General features: G+C 46.3%; 1 protein-coding gene across 2 annotated transcripts in view; it reads left to right on the top strand.

The window, feature by feature from the left end:
* The window catches only part of FAM107B (family with sequence similarity 107 member B), a 211,363-nt gene that overhangs the window by 133,860 nt on the left and 51,728 nt on the right, over window positions 1–25,775 (top strand). Inside the window, exon 1 of one of the 2 annotated variants that reach the window (XM_081820632.1) lies at window positions 3,609–3,768. The exons of the other annotated variant lie outside the window; for it this stretch is intronic. The gene's annotated coding sequence lies outside the window, so the exon portion shown is untranslated. Of the gene's footprint in view, window positions 1–3,608; window positions 3,769–25,775 lie in introns of those variants that run through there. 2 annotated transcript variants of the gene reach the window in all.

The raw sequence follows: 25,775 nt of genomic DNA, 5'->3' as shown, positions 1-25,775 counted from the left end.
CCCCTGGGCACTGTGAAACCTTTCTCACCTCTTTGGAGCTGTTCAGGATAACAGGGCATAAAGTAATAATTCAAGATTGTGCATAGAGAAAAGAGACCAAAGAAGGAGATAAAGACAACATATCTTATTCCAAATTGATTTGCTTTGCTCTACTTTATGTCCCCAAATGTACATCTCTGCTTTCTTCAGTTTTCCTTAGGAGTAACTTTAAAAGGCCTCCAGATGTCAGAGCAACAATGAGGTTAAAGTTGAGTGTAGGGTGATCTTGTGGGTGAGTGTTATAGGATAGGAAATTATCAACTATGTTTTCCAGTAATGTCAGGTTAGGGACTCTATCACCAATAGACTCAGTGACTCAAAACCTTTCAGAGGAATATTTTCTTTGTATTTTATTTGGAGAAAGCAAGTGAGGAAAGGCCCTCCATGCCACCTGATAATCCATGTCAGCCCAGGAGCAGAAATCCAAGCAGGGCACAGTAGGTGCCTAGGCCGCTGACCTTTCCTGGAGTCCTGTCCACATCCAGAATGTGGAATCTACAGGACATCAGCTTCGGGCTGAGAGTTTGGTGTTACCTGACCTAACCCTGGGAAGTCTGCTCATGCCCTGAAAATCTAAACGCATTCATTCTACAAACATCTACCATGCGCCTACTATATTCCAGGCACTGTTAGTACATGGTATGGGTACAAACATAAATATCACTCTAGTCCATAACCTTAAAGTTCTTCTGGGCTCTACCCACCGAAACTCCAGGAGCCCCAAACCAAACTGGATACTTGATCCTACCTGGATCAAAATTCCCCTAAGACTCCAAGAATGTGAAATATTCAGCCCCAAATAGTGGACTCAGTAAATGGGTGTGGGTGTCTTTTCTTTTAAGAAGGCTTTGACTCAAGAAGTTCAAAGAAAAGATTGATCTCTTCTTACTGGGTTTGTTTAAATTATGTTTCCTGATACAAGGGCAGGGTAATGACAATGAAACTGTGGACATGTATATCCCAGACTATGGGCAGGGTAATGACAATGAAACTGTGGACATGTATATCCCAGACTATGGGAAGAGATACATATTTCCATTCCTCTCAGAGGGCAGGGGAAATACTATGTGGTCACTTATCACATCCAGACACTCTGCTCACTGTCCTGGCATCACAGAAGTTTGCCCCAGCTTGCTTTAAGGGGACATTACAGGCTCACTGGTGGGTTAGTGCTTTTCCAAGGTTAGAATCTAGAATTTAATGCATGCTTCTTATATTAGTTTGCTCAGGCTGCCATAACAGTGGCTTAAACAACAGACATTTATCTTCTTACAGTTCTGGAGGCTGGAAGTCCAAGATTAAGATGCTGGCAGGGTTGGTTTCTGGTGAGGCCTCTTCCTGGCTTGCACATGGCTGCTTTTTGGCTATGTCCTCACATGACCTCTTCTCTGGGTGCCTTAGAGAGAGAGAGAGAGAAATCTCTGGTGTCTCTTCCTCTTCTTGTAAGGTCACCAGTCTTACCAGATTAGGTCCCCACCTTTATGACTTCATTTAACCTTAATTACTTCCCCAAAGGCCCTATCTCCAAATACAGTCACACTGAGGATTAGGGGTTCAACATATGAACTTGGTGGAGGGGGGGACACAATTCAGTTCCCAACACTTTTTATATGCCAGCTACTATGTTAAGCAGGAGGTGTATATCATTACATAATGACATATGTATCAAGTGTAAACTCTGTTCAAGGAGGACATATATTTACAATACAGAGCAATAATTACCAGGCTGTGCTAGGCATGAGAGGGGCAGAAAAGGTCCATCCAGTTTGAACAAGTCAGGGAAGGCTTCTCAGAGGAATGGGTGTCAGAGAGGAGAGGAACCCTTGTGGGGGCAGAGTGGGGTGAAGGTATGCTAGGCAGAGGGGAGGCATGTGGAAGAGCATAACAGGCGACAGATTCTTTCCTCCAGTCTTTGTATTCACAGAGCAGGGCCATTTAGCAAATATAGCACTCTGGCTGAGTGAGGCCGTGGGCGTCTGGGGGATGAAGAACATACGGAAGAGGTCAAGGTGATATCAAAAAGTAGACTGCCCCCACAGGATACTGTAGCAACGAGCTTGGACTTGATTATGTAGTAGGAATTGGGCACTTGTTCGAGGGTTTTAATTTGAGCAGATTTGCACTTGGAAAGTTCCCTGAGAAGTAGTTTGGAGGAAAAGAGTGTGTGATTGGAAGCTGGGGAGAGTTGGGAGACCACAGTGTGATGGCAGACACAAAAGGCCCACTGTGGCAGTGTTGGTGGAATGGGGAGATGGGTATCTAGGCCTCCTGTAGGATTTCTAGGACTTGGGATTGGCTTCCATGTGGGGAACGAAGGTAAAAATCTAGGCTGGATCCCAGGTTCTGGTCTGGGTACGGGCAGACCCTCAGTTAATTACAGAAACAACAACAATGCAAGGACAGGGAGAGAAGAAAGATGTGTAGGAAACACTATGGATAAAGTTCACACAGGTTAGTTTCTTGGGCTGGGAAGGAGCTTCTTTCTCTCTAAATCCGGTGGCAAGTGATTCCTCCCCTCAATGGGCTTCAGGGACCTAGGGATGGTCAGGTCCTTAAAGAGTTGTGGCTTTAGAGTATCTTTGGAGTAAATAATTTGCTTACCAAAAATCATAATTGATATGACTGTTCCCTGTGATCATAACCCAAGCTGTTTTAGTCAGAAAAACTTCCCAATAAATAAAGCCTTATTCATCTCTTGCCAAGAAAATTAAAAAACTTTTGATCTAAAATCCACCAACCAGCTGGCCTCGTTTCCTACTCTGAATTAGATATTTCTCATTTTTGTTCGATGTCGTGATTCAGGTACACGGTAATCTGAGTTTTAGGGTTGGGCAAGAAGCAATTTGCGGTAAGAGAGCTGTAAAAAACGAAAATAAGAGGGGAAAAAGGAGGTTAAAAACCTTTCCTCCTTGCGCACAAATTAAATCTCCAATTACTCTTTGATGAATGGGGACAGGGAAGGAATATGAGTAAATTTCCAGGTCACTGGGTTTCAAGCCCTGGTTTGACAGTAAATTTATACAATTCCAACAAATCTGTTTCCTTTTCCTCCCTGATTCCTTTCGAGTTTTCTTCTGTGACGTATTTGCAGGATTTCAATGGGGAGAGTCTCGCTAAGCCTCACAAGCATGGAGTGGAGATGGGGGCCAGACACCCACCAGCGAGTACGTGAGAGAGACAGAGACAGATGGGGAGAGGGAGGGAGAGAAAGATCTTTAATCGTGGGCCTCGTGATCCTACTCCTGCCACCTTGGAGTCCCCATTTCTGTCTCTCATCGGGTGACACTTAGTATTTTTCTTCCAACCTTCCCTCTCTTCTTTCCAAGTTTCTGAAGCCAACCAAACTCAAACAACAGAAGGAAAACCTCTCGGAACCGAATCCTCCGACTTTCTCCGAGCTCCTGCCTGGCCTGGCGCACTCCCCTCGGGGCCGCGGCGGTCCGGAGCGCGGAGCCCGCAGCCAGCGCGGCGGGGCGGGGCCTGGGCGGAGCCTGGGCGGGGCTTCCGCAGTCGCACCCCGCCCCCAGCCCTGCCCCGCCGCTTAATTCGGATGCGCGGGGCCGCGGGGTGTGGAAGAGCCGCTCTGCGCTGGACGGGCCGCCGCTGCCGTCAGAGCCGCCGCCCGCGCCGCCTCGGGGCCGCCCTGAGCAGCCCGGCCGCTGGGCGCCGCCGCGGCCGCCCGGAGCGAACGCCGGGGAGGGAGCCGCGCGCCTTTGTGAGCGCGCCGAGGTAGGTTCGCCTCCCGCACTTACTTTGCACACAAAGACTGGGAGCTCGGGGTAGGCGGGTATCCGCCGGGGAGACTGCGCGGCCGCCCGCCCAGCCCCGACCCCCGGCCCGAGGGACCCCAGGGCGGAAAGGGCCGCCGGCTTTCCCTCCCCGCGGCCGGCCGTCAGCGCGGCGCGGGCGGTGGGGTGGGGGTCCCTGCGTGCGCGGGAGGAGGACGCGCAGGGCGGTGGGCGTGCGGGGAGCCCCGGCCACCCCGCGCCGTGCCCGGGGAGGGCCTGGGGTGCAGGGCCGGGGCGTGGCAGGGACCGGCGCGGTGGCCCCCGGCCCGAGGGGCGCTGGGGAGGCGGGGGGCGCTGCGAGGAAGGGGAACCCAGGCGGCCGCTCCGCTCGACTTATTGTTGCTTCCTCGGCCCTGAAAATGGAGAGACCCTGCCTGGAGCTGGTGCGCTGCCCACTCGGAGCGCCGCGCGCGGCCAGATGCCGAGCCCTAGGCGCCCGGTTCGCCCCTCGCTGCGCGGGCGCGCTCGGGGTGGTCGGAGCGGGCTCCGGGGTCAGAGCGAGCCTGTGCCTGGGCAGACAAAGGAGGGGCCTCGGGGGGTTTTCCCCACTGGTTTAAAGGTGACTGTCGCACTGTTTCCAAACAGTCTGCAAGTAACTTTTCCATTTTTGACTCTTTTACGTTCCCACTCTTCCAGTAAACCCAGCCTGTTGGGTGGCGTCTGCAACCCGAGAAATCCTAAAAATTGGGTTCCCATAATTTCTCTCCAAGCATCTTCGGGTCCCTTGGGGATGGCACGGCTATGTATGGCCAAGTTTTGACATGCTAGGTAGGGGATGGTAACAGCCCCCTCTGAAATGTGGAGAGAAATGCTGTTGAGAGGGTAAATTGCAGATCTTTAATCTCTGCAGCAAGGTACCATACCCTTCCTTCCTCAAAAAAACAAAAAACAAAAAACTTCAGTCAACGATAGTAGAGCTACGTTATTTGAGTAGAGTGAGTATGATATTAGAGGGAAATACAGAAAAACGGGATGAGGCTTGTTAAACTTTACATTCTTTAACTTGAGGATTTCTTGCTAACAGGTATGTTAGTTTTTTCCTCTTACCACGTCCCCCTGGCCATTACTTTGGAGATACTAGCTGTCCAAGTTGATTTAAGTTGAAATAGTACCAGAGGTGCCTGTCTGGAGATTTCTTAGTGGTAGGAGTTTCAAGTTTTAAAACTTAAGTATAGAATGATGTATGTTTATTATAAAATTGAAAAAATACAGAAGAGAAGGTCACTTATGCCTACCACCCAAACACACCCTCAGGGTGAAGGCATCTTAGCTTGATTTATGGCTTGGCAGCCGCGATATGATTGTTTGAGAGAGAATGTGTGTGTGTGTGAATAAATGGAGTTACTGGTTCTTAATCTTAACCAGTCACATCAGACTAAAATATATCGAATAACCATAGTCTGCCATAGTGGTTTGCCATTTTAACACAGGATTAATACCAACAAGTTGTCTGAAATGTATTTTCTTACAGCCTTAAAATAACTACCTGTACAGAAGACGGAAGGGAAGAAATAGGAAAAACAAGGTACTTTCCACTTAATTTGGAAGAATAAACCAACAGAAAAGTTTTGGGGATTGTGTTCTTTAGATTTCAGAATAGTTTTGGATTGACTTTTTTTTAATAAAAAAAATTTCAGCTTATAAAATATTTAAAAAGCAAAATTCTGCGATTGATGAGAAGTATGTGATGGAAAGACACTCTTTTTTTGTAGACGAAGAATGACAGAGGTTTTGTAGCCAGATACATGTTTACTTCTGAAAGTAAAAAAAGGATTTCCCCTTGAGTAGTGAGTGGTTTGGAGTATGTGTTTTGTAAAAAAAAGAAAGCCAAAAAACAACACATTGTTCAAATGTAGATTTGTCACTGCTTTTGTTATTACATACACTTATTTTCCACTTGTAAAATTTTCGGACGTTTCATTTCTCCAGTTTCCACTTGTAAAAGTTTTGGACATCTTCATTACTCCATGCAAAGTAAAAAGAGGTCTTGGAGGCAACTGTGTAGAAGTAGATTGATCCTGAGGATGATGCAATCAATACTTTTCTAAGTCAGAAGAATTTACAAGAAGGAAGTTGTGGCTTTGTACTATCAGGTGCAGTCTTTGTTCCTGTGCCTGACTTGGGGCTCCTTAATCTGCATACAGGTTTACAGGGAGCTTTTGCTCCTGTAAGTAAGTAGTGACTTGTAAGTCCCGACTGTGAAGTATATGGTGCCAAGTATGTCGTCTGCTGTAATGATTAGCGTTCCTTCAGAATTAAGGGGACCTTATTTATCAGAATTTTTAGATACTGTTTTTCAACCCTCCTGTGGCCTTGGACACCATAAGCACTGTAAGCAATGTAAGCCCAGCTGGAATAGAGGTCAGAGTTGAGTAGCTTTGCCTTTTTTCTATGATGTTGCTTTGAGGGGAGGAGAGAAAAGTTTGGGGTTGGTCCCGTGTCGTGGACTTGCTATGGCTGTTTGTGACGGCCAGCGTCTTGCCCACCTCCCCCCCTACCCCCCGCCGCCCCGTGGACTGCAGAATCCATTCTTGGGCTGTTTAAAAGGAGACTTGGTTTACGTTTTTGAGAAGTGCTATGAGAAATCCTGTTCCTGAACTGTGGTAGGGTGGATGCTCTTACTCATTCCTTTCTTTGTTTTCTTAATTGTTTAAAATGTCACAAGATAGAGGGAGAAGATTTATACTGATTTTCTTTGGGAGTGGTTGAGGGGTGGAAGACTTTTCTCTGAAAAGAGGGACCCTAGTAGATTAGTAATGTGGCTTTAGTGTTATTAGTGAGGTCTTGTCTGCACCTTCTCCTCTCCAGGATTCTGTGCACAGAATGTGTTTTAAAATGGGTTAGGAGGTGCGCCTGGGTGGCTCAGTTGGTTAAGCGTCTGCCTTTGGCTCAGGTCATGATCCCGGGGTCCTGGGATCGGCCTTGGGCTCCCTGCTCAGCGGGGAGTCTGCTTCTCCCTCTACCCCCCTCCCCCCCACCTGCTCATGCCTTCTCTCTCTCTCTCTCTCAAATAAATAAATAAAATATTTCAAAAACTTAAAAAAAAAAGTTGTTTAATGACTGATGTTAAGAGCTGTGAATTAAGGTAACTGAAAGAATGATGGAAATCACAGCTAAAGCTGAGGGGTCAGGTTTCTGACTAAAAGGTGAAGGCTGGGGAGAGGCACGGGAGGGAAATGCACGTCACTTGCTCAGGGCTGATCAGTTAAGAGCCTGGTGGTGGTAGGGGTGTGGCTGAACACAGGAAGAGGACTGTTCATTTTTGTCTAGAGTGTGGCTGAGGGGTTGGGGCACTTTCCAGCCTGGAATCCAGGAGAGACAGGGAAACTATGGTATTGTTTTCATGTTCTTGCTGGAGGTAAACCTTAAGGCCAGGGGCCCTTGGAAGCCGGTTGTGGTGGGGACACGGGGTCCTGAGCTGTTCTGAAGGCTTCCCAGGAGCTGAGGGCTAGTGTCATGCAGGGGAGGGGGGTAACTGACTACAACTATGCCCAGCAGAAGGTCTGTTGCAAATGAGAAGATAAGACGGGGTTTGTGGGGAACTTGTGGAAAGACTTCCCTCATGTTTTTCAAACTCCGGTGAACTGTAGGAAGGAGAACGGAGGGGAGAGGTTCAGAAAAAGGAAGGAACGTTGCCTTAACACCAGGTGGATGCTTTAGCCCTTCGGCCGAGGATTTCACTGGAGGGGAAGCAGTGGGCCCCGAGTGTTGTAGAGCTGTACCCTCAGTCCGTGCTGTGTGGTGCTGTGTGCAGGGGGAAGTGGGAGGGAGGCATGGTTTGGTGACGGTAATGTTCCCCCACACAGCCAAGTCATGGGGTTCTGCGGTGTGAAGAAAACGCCCATTAAAAAAAAAGAACACCCCCACCCCCACCCTTTAGAGGCCTTGAAACATCAAGGGCCTCTAGGCTGTCCACAGTGCTTTTCCTGCTTATGTTACTGAATCATAAATTCAGTCATTAGACCCAGAAGTCTTAAATGGGGGGATGCCCAGCCTATGCAACCTTCTGGGTTGAGTCATGTGTTGTGAAGTCTCCTCCAAAAACAGGATTGAGAAAATGCAGGTTACAGACCAGCTATCTGCTTCCTGGCTGGTTGTAGGTAGATGTGGTTTGGAGGGTTCTTGATTATCCTTGTTGTTGTCAACGCCGACTTGTGTTGCCCTGGAGCGTCTACGGGGTACTGCCCTGCTCAGTCCCAGCCTTGGGCTAGAGAGTGCGATTGGGGAATGGGCTGCCTTTCTTAATGTGGTGCAGGGGAAGCCAGACACCTGTGAATCAGAATCCAGGCCCCAGCTTTGTGACCTGCAGCGAGTCGCAGAACCCCTGGGAGCTCCAGTATTCTCATGTGGGAGATGAACTTAGTAAGACCTACCTCCCCAGCGCGGCAAGGGCAAATGCAAGGTCACGAAGGTCCAAACATACAGTTCCCGAGACATGGGCATTAGGCTGTTGTACCGTTGCCCACAGTCTTTACTCCAATTTCTAGTAACTCCGCAGCAGTGGTGCCAAGATGCTGACGAAGGACACATAGGGAAGGGTGAGGGACTTCTCCCCTTCTCTCTTCCCCTGGCTCCTCAGGATGCCGTCATATCTCAGGAGTGTTGTAAAGATAACCTGGCTTTGATATGAGAAATGACATGTTCTGTTATATCCTTGGACGCAAGGTTTGTCATAATAAAGTGTATAGGAGAGACAGCTGTAACTCTCATGTAAACTTTTCTGTCATTATTAACATTTAAAACTCAGCACACTCCATGAGAGTTAAGGTTAAAACTCACATTTTATCTGGGCCTGTTGCATGCTAAGGAGCTTACGAAACTATACAGTCGTATTATAAACTCCTGCAGTATGAATAATCAGAAGTTGTTTATGAGTGTCTAATGTAGATGACTTCAGATTTCCATGTCCTGGAGGAAGTTGTGGATATGTATATGTAGAAAGACTTTCTTCATAATATTCTTTTCCCTTGTAACTTAATGGCATTTAAAATAGCTAAAGCTGTGGTCAGAGTTCTTATTTTTCTTGCTGTTTTTAATGGATGCACAGAGTAATATAGTGTAGTGTGGAGGGGGGAGAGAGACCTAGATTTTAAAAATTTTCAGAATCTTAAATGCAAGCTCCCCATTAATTAGTATGATTTTTTGAGCAGGTCATTTATGTCCGGTTTTCTACTTCCTCATCTGTAAACTGGACGTAATCACCCTTGCTGACCTCTTAGAGCTGTCTTGAGGGTGAGGTGAAGCTTGCACGCTTTATAGCTGGTGGAGTGGCCCCCTGATAAGTTGTCATCCAAGGGACTTCCCTGTGGTTCTGTGGCACCCGGGCCATCCCTTTAGGACGGGGTGGATCTTTGAAGGCAGAGGAGACAGAGAACAGTTAGCGAAGATCAGCTGCAGCATCCTTTAGGTTTCTGCCCAAGTGAGAACATGTTACTCTGTGCTCGTGGAAAGGAGGCATCTTGAAGTACTAAAGTGTCACACTTAGAGTTCACTCGGGTTAGCCCGTCGACCTGGGAGGGCTTCCATATTCTTTTTTTTTTTTTTAAGATTTTATTTATTTATTTGACAGAGAGAGAGAGACAGCGAGAGAGGGAACACAAGCAGGGGGAGTGGGAGAGGGAGAAGCAGGCTTCCCGCTGAGCAGGGAGCCCGATGTGGGGCTCGATCCCAGGACCCTGGTTTCATGATCTGAGCCGAAGGCAGACGCTTAACGACTGAGCCACCCAGGCGCCCCGGGCTTCCATATTCTCATCTGTGAAATATAATAACAGTAACATAATAATATTATTTTTATTATTACCAACTCACAGTTCTCGAGGACTTCCTACCTGGCAGGCATTGTGCTAAGTGCTTTATGAGATTTCTTCATCCAGCAAGTATTTAACGAATTTTCCTCTGTGCCAGGCTCTGTGCCGGACTCTGGGGTCCATGGCTGGGACAGTGGGCAGGACTGACGAAATCCCTGCCTGCGTGGAGTTTTCATTCTAGCGGGAAGACAGTGTGTGATTCCAGGGAGCGTCAGTGCTATAAAGAAACCAATCAGGGAAAGGGGCCGGAGTCTAGCAGGTGAGGAAGTGGTGTTTTTCATAGGGCAAGGCCCATCTGGGGAGGATAATTTGAGATCTCAAGGAAGGAAGTGATGAGCCTCGCCCCCATCGGGCTGTGTAAGGGCAGGTGCAAATAACAGCCCAGAAGCAAGAGGAGCTTGCTCTTGGGGAAGGGCAAGAAGGCCCTGGTGGATGGAGCCAGTGGTGGGGGGTGGGGTGGGGAGGAATATGAGGTGGGGTCCGGAATGGGCATTGGATCATGTGGGGCCCGAAGGCCATGGTCTAGTCAGTCGTGGGAGGGCTCTGAACAGGGGATGGTAGAGCTTGGCCTTATGTTCTCTACATACCTCTTTGGCCTGGAGTGCAGTGGTAACTGCAGAGGGTCCAGAATGGAAGTCCAGAGACTCCAGAGTGGGAGGCTTTTGTGAGTCCCCAGGGATGTTGTGATGACTGGGATGGGACTGGTGAGAAGTGGTTGGGTACCTGATGCAGTTTGAAGATGGAGCCATCGGGACTCACTAATGGATTGGAGCTAATATTCGAGAGGGAGAGGAGTCATGAGGGACATCCACACTTTTAGCCTCAGCAGCTGCATGAAGGGTGGCGCCATTTATTGATACGGGAAACCAGGAGGGGCCAGGGGAGGGTGATGTAACGCTCACAGCAGCCTCTGAGAGTAATACTGTTACGATTCCCCTTTCACAGATATGGAAACTGACACTTAGAGAAGTGAAGAGTTTGCCCTGAAGCGAATGAAGCTGGGTCAGGATTGGGATCCAAGTCTGATCCTCGCCCAAGCTCAAATTCTCTACCATTTCTGCTGTACTCTATAAAATACCTGAATTCGCTAGTATCACGGAGTGGTATGAAAATGCCTGTGTGAACACTCTGGAAACACATCTCTTTTATATGTCAGTGTGGCTTTATTGAGGTATAATTCCATTTCCACAATTCACCCATTGGCAGTGTGCGGTTCTATGGTCTTTAGTAGATTTATGCAGTCGAACAACCATCACCCCAGTCCTGTTGGAGATTTTGCAGTTGGTTCCTGTTCCTATCCCCATTCGTAGGCAACCACTCATCTTCTGTCTCTAGAATTTTGCTTTTTCTAGAAGTTTCACCCTCAGAGAATCATACAAGATGTGGCCTTTTGTGTCCGGCTGTGTTCGTTTTAACAGAACGTGTTTATAGTTCATCCCCTGTTGTGCCATGCATCTGCTTTTGAGGAATGTGTTTTTCCTTTTGTCAGGAAGAGGTGCTCTGTGCTGAGAATGATTTCCAGGAGATGGGTCAGTAGTATTGCCTGGCGTTTACTGAGCATTTACTATTATGCGGGGCGTGGCAGTGTTCATTGTCTTCTCTGATCTTCCAAGGGACTCTTTGAGGCAGGTAGCATTATTAGTGTTGGATAAATGAGACACTAAAGCACAGAGAGATTGAAAAGCTTGCCCAAGGTTACGATGAAAGCCGGGATCACACTCGGGCCTTCTCCCTCAGAACCGTGTCTGTGTTCCCTGTGTCGATAACGCGTTTGGCTTCTTAACTTCAGAAGAGGTTTGGGAGTAATGCACTTGACAGGTAAATCCAAAATTACAGTTTTCAGGAGAATATTCGTACTGCGTTTTTATCTTTGGCATTACCCTATGGAAATTATAGCGTCTTAAAGTGATTCATTTGTGAAGTAGCTTTCTTTTAGGCATCACATAAAGATGGTGCCGAATTAAAATCACATAATTATGTCATGAGGCAGAGCTTGTGTATTTGAGTAGTTTTAATTATTATGTTTACCAGAAATGCCATTTTTGTACAAACTATCCCCAGGCTATTGCCTTATTAATGGATGGAATTTAATTAGGCATGATGCATTTCTCAGTGTTTATATAATTATACATTAATACATTTTTCCCTCTTTGTAACAATTCTGTATTCAAGCAGTATTTTTTCCTATTCACATATAATCCATATTGGGAGATTTCATATTCCCTATTGAAGAGGAATTCTTTGCGTATCCCCAATATTCTGAAAACTTTCAAAACATTTTAAACACCTCCTCTGTGTTCTTCTGTTTACCTTTTTTTATTTTTATTTTAATTTTTTTTTAAAGATTTTATTTATTTATTTGACAGAGAGAGACACCGCGAGAGAGGGAACACAAGCAGGGGGAGTGGGAGAGGGAGAAGCAGGCCTCCCGCAGAGCAGGGAGCCCGATGCGGGGCTCGATCCCAGGACCCTGGGATCACGACCTGAGCCGAAGGCAGACGCCTAACGACTGAGCCACCCAGGCGCCCCTACCTTTTTTTTTTTTTTTTAAAGATTATCAAATAGCTTGGTAAGAGCTGGTTATATAATTTTAGTCATCTTGAGTGATAGCCCCTTTGGAATCAGGACTAACTTTACACCAGGATGCTGCCCCTGGTTTCTCGTGAGACACTGTACTGGCCTCACAGCTTCCGGACTTTCTGAAACAGAATTATGGCATCGTTAAACTAACTCTGTAAGTGGGGTACATCTTTCATTTTTTGGGGATTTTTAATTACGGTCCCAGTTTACTAGTTCAAAATAGCAAACGAAAAGAAAAAGCTGCTCTTTATTTTAGAATACCTGGTTTGAAGAGTCAAAAAATTAACAGTTTTGCATTATGATCTACAAAGATCTCCTTCAGATCTTTAAAAAGTCTCTATATGGTTAGAACCGCAGGGGAGTCTGCTGTGTTTTAAAAGAAGATTAACCAGTGACATGGCAGGTCTTCGAAACTGGTGAAAGGAGACAAACACCGTTCCACAGCCATTGGGGCAGTTTGGGGAGCGGCGGGTGAAAAGCCCTAGGACTTGAGCTAGAAGCTGTGGGCAAGTCCGATTAGGGGACAGAGTTCAAGCCCCGCAGGGGGCAGTAAAAGAGCCGTATCTTCAGTCACCATCGCCCTCTGTTCACGTTGACGGTGTGCATCCTGGCTGGACAGCACGTTTCAGCTGCAGAGGCCACCAGCACGCGGACGTGGACGTTGGAAACAGGCCCTAACCTGTTTCTTTTCCCATTCCAGGCGTGCTTCTGACTGGCCCCACTCGCCTTGAGGAGAGGGGCTGTTAGATTGGAAAGACAAATCAAATACAATTAAAATCGTAGGGAGTGAAGAGCAATGGATGCTGTACGTGTGAGATGTGTGCCCTTTCCATTATGTACGTTATTACCTCCGTTAGATATGTTTTAAAAAAAGCAAGACAGGAAACAAAAAGAAACTCGGCCAAACTCTCCGGGGAATAAAGGTGGGCGGTGGGAGCATCGCTCAAGAAGGCAAAAGCAAAGTTGCCACTTGGTGTTGCTCACCTCTTTTCTCCCGTTGCACAGGTAACTTGCTTGCTTCAGATGCTGATTTTCCTGCTCAGAGCAGTGATTTTATGCTCTTTACGTGAATGGGTTTCAGATGAAGCTGGGGCCTGCTGGAAACCTATTGGCAAATTTGTTAGCAGAGGATCCTATACATTTCCTCTCTAGGTCACCCCAGAAACTAACTGCCTTGTGTTCTACCAGCAGTGAATCTTCTGAAATCTTCTTACCTGAGTTTCCCCTTTCTGTGCGGGGCTGCATGGGGCCCCGCCGCCCGGACCCCCATTTATGCTGATGGGCCCTGCCCTTTCATTGTGGGGTGGATGAACGCAAGGTTCCAGAACCTCAGATGGCAAGGTCTGGGGGAGGGCAGGGGTCTGTAGAACTCCCATCAACCCAGCGTTAACTTCGCTCCCATTACGTTTCTTCAGACTGGCATCGGAACAAAGCCCACACTTAACTGTCTGATTGTTACGCTTCCTGAAGCTTTTTAACTCTGGAGCAGCTCTTCTTGTTCCCAACCCTTTTCTCCAGAGCTGTTGATTTGTGGAAGAATCAGGTCAGTTGTCTTGGAGAGTGGCCCACATTCTGAACTTGGCACATAGTTTAAACCTGTTCCACTAGTCTCTGTAGGTCTGTAAACTGGAAGTTAGCCCTAAAGCTCGATTAGATCCCAGTCCAGTTGTTTGGGTAAGATCAGTCTGTTGGTGGTGGTGTGTACTTCACGTTGGGTCATCTGAGGAAAGTGTCTGGGTGTCTCCCTTGCGGTGATGCTGAGGTGGCTCACTGAGTTCACGGGGTGGCCGCTTGATCCTTTCATTGTGAATTTCCTCATCCTCCTTCCCCTGATGTCTGTTGGTGTCCCCTGAGGACTGTTACCCAAACTAGGGTCTCCGGAGAGGTTGTTGATTCTTCTTTCTTCAGGAACATGGTTAATGAGAGTGAGGTGGAGTTTAGACTGGCCAGGGGTCCGGGAAAACCAGCGATGCTGGTGCAGCTTAGGGACATCTAGAGTGTTAATAGAGAAGTAAAGACTGGTCTGGCTCTCTCCAGATATCGTGAATGCTTCCTATCATTAGAGCTAATTACCACTTGCACAGTTTTTTATGACTGTTAACTGCGTCAGGTTAATTTTATCGTAAGCCTGGCTTAGCAGCAGTGTTAAATTCTCTCCTGTTGTTTACGTAACTCGGGTGCCTGGCCACCACCTAAATTAGGAGATTATGACGTGGGTTTATGAGATTGAATCCGGTGTGATGGTGCGCACCATGACAGATTATCTTTTTCAATAATCATTTTAAATCTGATAGTAAGGACGTGAAAGCCCTGTCTTTCCTTAGAAAAGGTGTCGCTGATGAGTTTAAAACAATGGGAGTGAGAATGATAAATCTGAAAAAGTTTCTGTTCCGCCCGGATTTAAGAGCAGTGGACCTTGAGTGACAGCTTTTCGACTTCATTGTTAAGCTGGAAAGGATAGATTCTTGCCTTGTTTTCAGCAGGAAGTAATTGAGAGCTCCTTTTATAAAGGAGGGTGGTTACAGCAAATGAATTTAATTTACATATGCTCCTTCCCTGCTAAGCCTCACCTGGACCTACTACACCAGCATCCTGATTTGGGGACAGCCTCAACCTTTGAAAGCCACTGGAAGGGAAATATATTGTACCCAGCCAAAGCTTGAAAGACATAATTCCTTTGATCATTACTGAAAACAAATTGCCCCTCGTCCTTTAATTACTGGGAAACATGCCCGAGGCCCTGGCTGGTGGTGGGGTCTGGGAAGCAGAAGTTTCTGGGATGAGCGCCTTGTCCTCTTCTGCTCCTCCTCCTGTTTCTCTTCTTTAGTCACACCCTGGGAGTCCTATGGCGCAGATTTCATCAAGAGCAAGTCTTGTGGGAGCCAGTGGGTCGAGGGGTGGTGCGCGGAGGGCAGTGGAGGTGAGTCGTCAGGCTTCTGGAAGCGGGAGATGGTGTTTGGTGTTGGTTTTCTGAGCATTAGCTTCTTGCTTCTTAGGACTGGAAGACTCAGCTTTTTCTCTGTCCACGCTGTCTCCACAGAGTGTGGTGTGGGTGCAGCGGGGGCATTTATTAGACCAGTTGGTCTGTGTCACGTGAGTACACAGGGAGGGGAAATGTGGAGACCCTGGGAATGTCCAGGGAAATGTCCACTTGGATGTTTCTTGTACTCTGCTCTGTTGGGGACTTTAAACAATTTGTGATAAAACAAAAACACAGTCGGCTTTGCAGCTGTCCATATATATATGCCCAGACTAGGTCTTTTTTTTTTTTTTTTTTGGTTTTGTTTGATCTAAATGCTTCTAAATTGCATTTTTCATGAGCTTCCTGTTTGATTTGTACAGCTGAAATCTGTAATGATTGGATCTACCAAGACTGTTTTTTTGTTTTTTTTTTTTTTCCCTTTCTCCATTTGCGCTAGAAACAAAACAGCTTACAAATAGAGTCTGGAACATGCCGCATCCATGTGCGTCTCCGTGCGCCCGAGCACATAGCTGACTAACTTCATATACTCCTATTTATAGCCTCTTCAGAGTAAGTGTAAAACGTTAGATGTTCCCTCTACGAACCTCATGTCGATTAACACGACTCTTTAAATGGAAATAAATGAGTTTTTACTCACGGATGAGTCACTTGATAATCTCCTTTAAATGCACACCCGCTGTTTCTCGGGAGTGGGTTGCTCCAGTCACGAGCCCGAACTGTCAACAGGAGTGACGGGGGCGGGTGGGGGGGGGGACGGTGGGGATGAGGCCTCACAGTGTGGCACTCTTGCTTGGCACTGCTGACTAGACCAGCATCTCCCAGCTCCTTTGTGCATGTGCAGGACGAGAATTCTCTTCCCTCCATCCCTAATTCGGTACCGGTTCCTTTGCTCTCACCCTGCCTACTGAGTGTCCTGGCAGCGGCCGCCCCAGCGGAATGTGAACAAAAACCAGATTCAAAACTTCCGAGTCACAGGGATGATGGTGACACTTTCATTGCAGAAAAAGAATAATGTTAGGAAAAAAGCCACTCACACCATTCTGTCATCGTAAAAGACTGCCTTTTTTTTTGGATGTGCGGGTCCTTTGTTCTTGTTCATACTAATAGAAGGTCTTAAAAACCTTAAAAGTAGTTACTCATAACACCAACGAAAGCCTAGGGATTCATTTGAATGTGTGGGAACTATCTTTGCTCTCGTCTGTTCACATTTTGACTTTTAGTGCAAACAGCTTCCTATGAGTGAATACATACGTGATTTCTTTCTAAATAAATATGTAAGAATATATTTTGGTAAAGAAATATATGAGAATACAGTTATCTAAGAACAAGTGTTGAGTTCTTCCCGTGATTGTGGAAGGATGCTCTTCACCTTACCAGTCCCTGCAGGGCTTTTTAAAGTGTTGGTTATCATTTATTCCAGAAACTGGCATGCTAGAAAAAACGTGCGCCTTATTTTAGGTAGGCTTGGTGGTGTGTAGTAAATTCTTTTAAACTCTGTGAGCTCCAGTTTCTCATCTCTGTGATGTGAATATTAGGCAGGTAATGCAGGTTAAGCCCCAGGAACCGTGCCTGCATGTAGGTGGTAACAAATGTTAGGGTTCTTCCTTTGCATGCTCCCCCCAAGCTGGTGTCTGCATATGAGATTAAACGTGATTGTTTTCACTCACCCAGTGGAATAAAACTGTTCAGCTCCACTGGACTCAATTAGAGTCTGCCCAAGGTTTGGGATGAGTGCCCACTTCACCTGTCCCATCCTGGTGGGCCTTCTATACTTGAAGTGCTGAGCCAGTTTTATAAATAGTGGTAGAATAGAGGGATGCGTTAGGAAGCTCTGAGTGAGGGGTCAAACCTGGGACTCTGGGGCCTTATGAGAGAGTGGAAGAGAGAACAATGGACCCAGTATGGATATAGTATTTCTCATAGTTCTGGAGGCTAGAAGTCCAAGATCAAGGTGCTGACAGATTTGGTGTCTGGTGAGGGCCCTCTTCCTGGTTTGCAGATGGCAGTCTTGCTCGCATGGTATCCTCACATCGCAGAGAAAGAGGTCATCTGTCTTGTGTCTCTTCTTCTTCTTCTTTTTTTTTTTTTTTAAAGATTTTATTTATTTGAGAGAGAGAGAATGAGAGACAGAGAGCACGAGAGGGAGGAGGGTCAGAGGGAGAAGCAGACCCCCCGCCGAGCAGGGAGCCCGATGCGGCACTCGATCCCAGGACTCCAGGATCATGACCTGAGCCGAAGGCAGTTGCCCAACCAACTGAGCCACCCAGGCGCCCTGTGTCTCTTCTTCTAAGGGCACTAATCCCATTCATGAGGGCTCTACGCTCGTGACCTAATCACCTCCCAAAGGCCCCACCTCCAGATACCATCACATTGGGCATTAGGGCTTCAACATAAGAATGTTGGGGAGGTGTAAACAGGCAGCCCCTACCAGTGGCCAGTGTGGACAGAGGTTTAAAATCTGTGGACAGGCAAGGTTCTTAGAAACAAAGACATGTTCTGCAGAGAAGGTCGGATTTTGGTGGTCCGGCGTGGAAATGGAAGTAAGGAGGTTATGATGAGTGAGTCAGGAATCTCAGCCAGAGGAGAAAATCAGGTCAGTAGGTCACCAGTACCTGGGAGTTGCAGTGATGGCAAGTTAGGGTTTTTGCCTGGTTCACTTGTGGGTCATGGGCTCCTGTAAACGCAGGGACTGACTTGTTAGGTGAGTGGTCCAGGGTCAGTGGTTAATGGTAGGAGAGCAGCCCACCGGGTACCTCATAGACGGGGATGGTGTACCTTCTGTTTACTTTGGGATAAGCTTGGTGTGTGTCTTTTATGTCATGAGTAATTATTAGTAGAGCCTTCGTCCAGTCTCCACAGTGACCTGGTAACACTGACAGATAATTTAGCTTTCCTCCGTACATATCCTTGGTTGCAGATACCTGTTTCTTGTGTGTTTGAATAAAGATCCTTGATCAAAGGTTTGACTGACATGAGGTTCTCTGGGAAGCCCCAGGCTTCCTGCCTCATTGTGGGGAGCTTGGCTACCATCTCTCTGCCTGCTTATTATTTGCATTCTGAAGAACATTCTGCATGGCATTTTTCCGTGTTCTTTTCTCTCTGGGTGTATGCTTTCGGTGACTCTCGGTTTCGGCCGTGATCCACTAGTGCTGCACCCTATAATACAGTCACCTAGCAGATCCCTAATTGCGCCTCCTCGCCTGGACCTCCTCAGGGCATAAGCTCCACCTAATGCCTCAGTGGCAGGACTAGTGAGAGGCAGAGAGGAGGAAGAGAGGAGCGAGAAGATGCTTGGCCTTCTTTTACTGGTCAGCCTGATTAGAAGGGCTTTGGGAAGTCTTGGCTGCCTGGCAATTGGGGCGCGAGGGAGCGGCGGGAGTGGGTGGGGTAAGTGGTCATCTTGATCTGTTGATAATGCACCCTGTGTTTATTGTTCCCCTTGACATGGGCTCTCTGTCCCTTCTGGTGAGAGCTTCATTCCCCAGAAGAAGAGTTGATGTTCTTCCTTGAAGTTCCATGAGCACTACTAGAGCACACAGCATACTGTCCTGTTTTGAGACTGCTCGGTTGGTGATGAAGTGGGGTGAAAGGCTCCTGCCCCCTGGGATGAGAGCGCGGAACTCACCTGCACATCGTCCCCCGCCGAGAAGTGCCTCTCCTCGTTTGGGTTTCTCTGTGGTCACTTGATCACGGATTGCATTTTTCCATCTCTGATCCAAAACTCGGAGGATGGAGATCTTGACCTCCAGAGTGCTTCTTCCTAAGTTCTGCTGCCGCTCCGGGTCGGACTCCGATGGATGGTGTTCAGACTGTGAGGAAGCTGGGCTGGCTTCGGTCCTGCCATTCAAAAAGCGCATGAAGAGTGTGCGGCCTCTTTCTTCAGCCTCTGTTTCAGACTCACTGTGTGTCAGCATCGAGATCTGCACAAGTCCGAGGAGTTCCTTTTCATAGGGATCCGTTTACATCTGGTTTTGTATCATTTTAGTCCCATATTGCTGAGCTTAAAACCCTCCTTCTAAGGACTTGCCTCGAAACCCACCCCCGTCCCCCCAACACCACCACCACCTCCAACAGATCCTTTTAGGGGAAAGCGCGGTCCTGTACTTGAGGCCGTGTCCCCAGGCCCCGGATCTCAAGAAGTGGCCTTGTGATACACTGCAGTGTCCCAACCACATCGAAACACATATGGTTGATCCTCCTAGTGAGTGGACGATGTGTGTCTGTGTGTTCGCCTTCCCTTTGCTTCGGTTGCTTGCTTCCATTATGAACTCTTCCCCATCCTTCGTGGCAGCTGGTGTTGGCAACTGAAGGTGCCGGTTGGTGGGGCTGAGCCTCTACTTCTTCGAACTCTCTCCCCACTTACCCTATCTTCGTGATTTCGGGTGGGTTGGCGCGTCACGCCACAACTTCCGTGACCCCTTGTGGAAAAAATAAAATAAACGGAGAGCTACACAGCAAGCTTGTGGGTGGGTGGCTGCATGCCCAGGAAGGTGAGCTTGCATCCTGTTTTGGGAGGTCTGTGGTCCAAACCGTGATTCTGCATTTCATGTCACTTGTCACTAATGAGCAGGAGATTCTTTCTCTTCTTTCTCTGTAGTTTGTTTAGTTCTGGGTTACGTAGATCTCCCCAAAGAGTCCTGACCCTGGATCTTAAATAAGACACAGACCGTCTTTTTAGCTGAATTGAAAAGGACATGTCCTCCCCTCCCTGCCTGGGTAGCTCTCGCCCAATGAATCCTTTTTCACCGTTTCTTCAAAGAGAGGCAGTGTGATTTGGCACCCTCCGGGATCAGACTGCTTGGGCCCACCCTCTGGGTCTTTAGTTTGCCAGCTTTCTCGTAAAGTGGGGATAATAATCGTGTACACTCGAGAGAGTTTCACAGAAATACCAGCAGTGCATGAGCTGCATGCCTGCATGTAGTAAACACTCAGGCACATGTGAGAAAACATGGCTGTGTTCTTAATAATGCATCCTTCACCATTCGGGTGTCCTCGAGGTAGGGCCACTATCTGTTCTCTCATCATGACCAGAGTAAACTGTTTTGAGAACAAGGCATGCCTTTCTGGGGACGGCAGGGGAGAGTATTTGAGGTTGGGAGTGTCCCAGAAAATCCCATCTCTTTGGTAACCTGTGGCAGGTGGGATGACGATGACGTACTTTATGACCGAAGGCAGGGTTTTATTCTAACGCACTATAAGCTGGAGTTTCAGCTGCTGTCACAGAGAGCCAGCTCTGAAACTCTCCACCAGGGCGGGGAGCCTACACAGTCTCCAGCATTAATCCTGAGCGCCCTACTGTGTGTCTGCTTATGGGAACTGGGCCTTGGTTGCACAGCTACTGCTGATGTGGACACCCGCAGGTGAAGCCGCAGTGAGACAGTGCCTGGAACCCTCCCGATGGCTTTATAAGGCTGGGGCAGCGCATCACTTTAAGCATCGGCCAGTTGACTTCCCTTGCATTCGGTGGCGTAGGACTCTGATTCCTGAAGCAACCATTTCTCCAAGTGTTGGAGTGAATCAGAAGCTGGTCTGGCCCCTGCCACCTCCCTGACCTAGTTTCCAACCACTTTCCTCTTTCCCTTGCTCCAGCCACATTGGCCTCTTTTCTGTTTTTCCTAAACAAGCCAAGCACACACTTGCCCAGGCCTGTGGGGCTCTCCAGATCCGCTCTCTGGAAAGCTCATCTTAGATATTCAGAGGCCTCTCCATCACCCCTTATGAAATCAGCCCCCTGACCTTCTGCACCCTCTTACCCTGGTTTATTTGTCCATCAAATAAACATTGCAGATGCCTCGTAGGCTCGTTTGTTTCTTGCCTGTCTTCCCCTCCACTTGCACCACCAGTGGAACATAAAGTCTGTGAAACGAGTGTTTCCAGCAACAGGGACTCTGCTTTGTTCTTGGTTTGCTCTAACCCCAGGTGTCCTTCCACTGGATGCGACGCCTTCTCATGCTGTCCGAGGAACACAGGATAAGAGGTCCTTAGGTTTTAATCACTGAGTATAACTAAGTCATTTGTCTTCTCAGCAAGGAAGGAAATATTTGGGAAGAAAATTCTGCAGAATACATTACTTTAGGTTCCATCTTGGTATGAAGTCAGGATCTTGAGAGGCCAAGTATGAGGATCACGTTAGCATTTCCTTTGGTAAATTAAGATGAATTAAAGGCCAGTGAATTAAAGGCCAGGCATAATCCTATGCCTTTGGCCTTTAACAGGTTTTTTTTTTTTTTTTAATAGAAAATAGCCATGTGTTCCGTGTGCTTTTTTTTTTTTTTGTGGGTAAATGAATGAGGGATATTGTTCACACTGTTGTTCATTGTTCATACTTTTGCTTTCTTTTTTTTAATTTTATTTATTTATTTGACAGAGAGAGACACAGCGAGAGAGGGAACACAAGCAGGGGGAGCGGGAGAGGGAGAAGCAGGCTTCCCGCCGAGCAGGGAGCCCGATGTGGGGCTCGATCCCAGGACCCTGGGATCATGACCCGAGCCGAAGGCAGACGCTTAATGACTGAGCCACCCAGGCGCCCCACTTTTGCTGTTTCTTCTGTAGTGTGGCCTTGACTTTTAAATTCTATGTATTTAGTTGCACTTAGGACTTGTTTTGAGGTACCCCATATCTCTGGAAGGAACTAGGGGATGACAAAACAATTTTATCCCTGTCTTATCTCCTACTGAGAGGTATTGAGTAGCCAACTTGGTTTTGGAGATTCTGTTACCTCTGTGTGTTTTTACACGGGCAATGCTGCTAACAGAAATTCCTGTTTGCTTAGGTAGTTTCCATTTCTTTGGCTGATAAGCTCGCCGAAGCAATTTTAGGGTGGTGGCCAGCCGGGTAGGGGGGTAGGAACTTGTAAATAATCAGAGTAGGGTTTTGAGGTGAATCTCTCACTGGTTTTATCTGGTTTATTCCAGTTGCAAGATTTTGGTTACTTTGCAGTTAGAAGGCTTTAAAAGGAGTATGCACTGTAATAGGGAAAACAGATAACTGGCTTGTGAATATTAAAATACAATTCCTTAGGCATTGCTGTTTCCAGAGGATTTGAGTCCTTTTATTCAGTAACTTTGTGTCTTCTGTGTTCAGAGGTTTACACTGATCTCGGTGGCTGTTTACAGGTGGTGCTTAATAGCAGAAGCTACTTCTGAGAAGCGTACATTCTAATAAATTAGTTTTCAAAGTTGGTGTGTCAAATCGGTAACCATTTCATAAGCAATTAAGGAAATACCTTCCCTCTTAGAAAATCAGTTAATTTACTACCTTGAGCTTTATGCATTATAAAGAGTGAGTCTTTGCCTGGTGTTTGGTACCAGAGTTTTTCTGAGACGCTTACAGAAATTAAGAGAAAGTGAATGCATTTTTGTTTTGTTTGCTTTGTTATAATTTTGGTAAAGTCTTAAAATTTGTGAACAAGGCTGTCCTTTTTAGCCCCCATCTGAACAAAAACATTTTCACCTTTGTGGAGAGTGTGATTGGAAAAGGCACTTAGGATGGTGGTAAATCATGGGTGACTTAAATCCCTGCATTCTTGGAGTTAACGTGTGGTTCTGCCAGTGTTAGTTATCATCCCTGATTTGTCAGGCATGATGTGCATTTTTCTCTTCTGCCCCTCCCTCATTCGAATCTCTTCTAAGATAGTCATGTTTGTCTTGCGCTTAACAGGAATTCCCAATACTTTGTTCTGGTGACTGAGGTGCAGTTTGGGTTTTCTTGCCTTATCAATGGCCCTTAGTTGCTCCCTGACAATGGGATACAGATCTGAAATGAAGAATCCTATTATTTATAGCATGGACCAAAAAGTGAACAATTTGGCAAGATCCCATCTCTTACCATGTTTGAGATGGATTCTTTTTCCCCCAAGTAAAGACCAGTCATATTTATAAGCTGGTGGTATTCTTTCAGAATCTTCAAAGGAAATGTGTAGCCATGTTAGTGAAGGAACTTGTTTATTTTAGATTTTTCTTCTGTATATTTCTAATCTTGAGAAAAATTACTCAGAGAGATTTGGCAAAGTAAGGAGAGATGAATAAAAATGGATTGTTTGTGGAGTGTATTAATTAAACTTATGTTTATTAAACTCCTAATGGAAGACCCAGTGTCCTGTGCACAGATAAGTATGTAGGATATTTACCCTTGGGGAGTTTGCATCTAGTTTGGGCCTGTACTTAAGGTTAACAAATACGTTATACAAAGTGTTGCTCATTGGAAGTGAAGTTGGTACCGTGTTGCTTATTGAACTTTCCTGATTAGAAGGCTTTGTACAAAGTACATGCACTTGGCCTACTTGGCCTACAGACGGAGAGCCCTGTGAAGCCCTTTTTAAACATAAAAGTAGGACAGAGTTCATTTGGGAAGAACTGAGGAAAGGAGCCACCATTCTTAGGTATGGTTAATGATAGTACCTTTAATAAAACTTGTTTAACTCATTGTATCTCCTGGCCCACTGCAGCTATCAAAATATTAATCACCCGAAAATGCTTATTTAGAGGGGGAGAAAAAAGGCTTTAATCTTGGAGTCATATGTGAATAGAAAACTTTGGATTATAAGTACATATGTTTATTTACATTTGTGGAAAAAATGGGGGGCCCCCTTATCCAGGGTTCCCTCTGTGGACATGTGTTGTCGTGTTATAAATGTAGTTTTATAGATCTGAGTTTAAACGGCTTGGTGTTTGAGGACACCGGATGTGAAATTAGGGTAAGAGAACAAGGTGCCTTCTACGATTTTTGAGAGCTGCAATCCTCAGCTCTCAACTTAGCAAGGGCAAACACTGTGATAGTAATCAGCGTGTCTTTGAAATAAAAGGAGTTTTTAAAAAGAAACAATCTTTTGATCGAAAAAGGCCTTGCAATGATTATAATCCTTTTGAACTGCTTGAAATCGGTGTTTATTCTTTTTCCTGCTTTTTAATAGAAGTGACACATTATTGATCCCAAAATACTTTGGGAAGATTTAGTCTAATAAAACACCCTTTCTCTATTCAGTGATACGATAATTTCTATTTTTCTTAACTAAATTTTCATAGTGTTCTCAACTTTTCATCAACAAACTTTTTTTTTTTTTTGAGCATTGCAGCTCTCTTTAATTTAGTAGTAAACATCCTTATTCCTCTTTTATAGTTAGAAGAAACTAAGGCTCCTCAATAGTGTAAGTGGAATACAGTGTTAGGATTCTAGCTGTTTTAGGGAAAAAAACAAAAAAACAAAACCCAGCCCAGCTTCTCCTCCTGTGGTTGTCTTTTATTCTGATACACTGCTGGCGCACTCAATACTTTTGATACCATGTGTGTGGGAGTTTGTCCCTACCAAGCATTTCTCTGTGACACCAGCTGGGTGCCCTGCAATTTAACTCAGTTCTGACACTTTCTGCCTGGATGTAGTCTCACGTGACTGCCAGCCCCCCACTCTAGACCCCAGTAGGTTCTCAGGTTGCCCTCACCTTCGGTCCTGTTTGGCTACACATTAGAGGTGCCCTTGACCTCCTCATCCTTGGAGCTGATTACTTGTTAGAATGGCTCACAGAACTCGGGGAAACACTTTTTGCCAGTTGATTGAAGGATATGATGAAGGATACAGTTGAAAACCCAGATGAAGAAATACATAGGGCAAGGTCTGGGAGGGTCCTGAGTGCAGGAGCTTCTGTCCCCGGGGATTTGGGGTGCATTACCCCCCTGGTATATGGATGTGTTCGCCAGCCCAGAAGCTCCCTGAACCGTGTGTGCTGGGGATTTTTATGGAGGCTTCCTCATAGAGACATGATCAATTATTAACTTTCTAAGAACTGAGGGGTGGGGCTGAAAATTCCAGGCTTCTAATCATGGCTTGGTCTTTCTGGTGACCAGCCCCCATCCAGGAGCCCACCCCAGAGTCGCCAGGTTAGAATGAAAGCCTGATGCTCTTACCACTTTAGGAATTTACAAGGGTTTCAGGAGCCCTGTTCAGGATGGGGTCAAAGGCCAACTATTAGAACGAGAGATGCTCCTAGTGTTCTTTTTTAGGAATGCTGTGTCAGGAACCAGGGGCAGAGACCAATATATATATATATATATAATCTCACACTAAATGCTACAGAATTCTACTGGAAGTATTATTTCCCAGATGTGCCAATTTCATTAATACCACATAGCATAGGAGGCTTTCATTCTTTAGAGGAGTTTCTCAGTTGTTGACTGCTTTCTAACTCAGTGGTTATTTTTTGTTTTTTTTATTGTGGTAAATTATACATTACATAAAATTTGCCATTTTTAATATCGTTTTTTAATTTTTTTTTTAAAGATTTTATTTATTTATTTATTTGAGAGAGAGAGAGAGAGAGAAACAGCATGAGAGGGGATAGGGTCAGAGGGAGAAGCAGGCTCCTCGCCGAGCAGGGAGCCCAATGCGGGACTCGATCCCGGGACTCCAGGATCATGACCTGAGCCGAAGGCAGTCGCTCAACCAACTGAGCCACCCAGGCGCCCTCATTTCTTCTGGTTTCTGATCCTCCTCCTCATCATGTGTCATTGTGATTCGTTCATTCTCATGGCCACATCCCATAATTTTTTTTTTTTTTAAAGATTTTATTTATTTATTTGAGACAGA

Source organism: Leptonychotes weddellii, chromosome 5, assembly GCF_054177405.1.
Source record: "Leptonychotes weddellii isolate Sample4059 chromosome 5, ASM5417740v2, whole genome shotgun sequence".
Lineage (NCBI taxonomy): Eukaryota > Metazoa > Chordata > Mammalia > Carnivora > Phocidae > Leptonychotes > Leptonychotes weddellii.
This window is presented reverse-complemented; position numbering and strand designations above follow the sequence as displayed.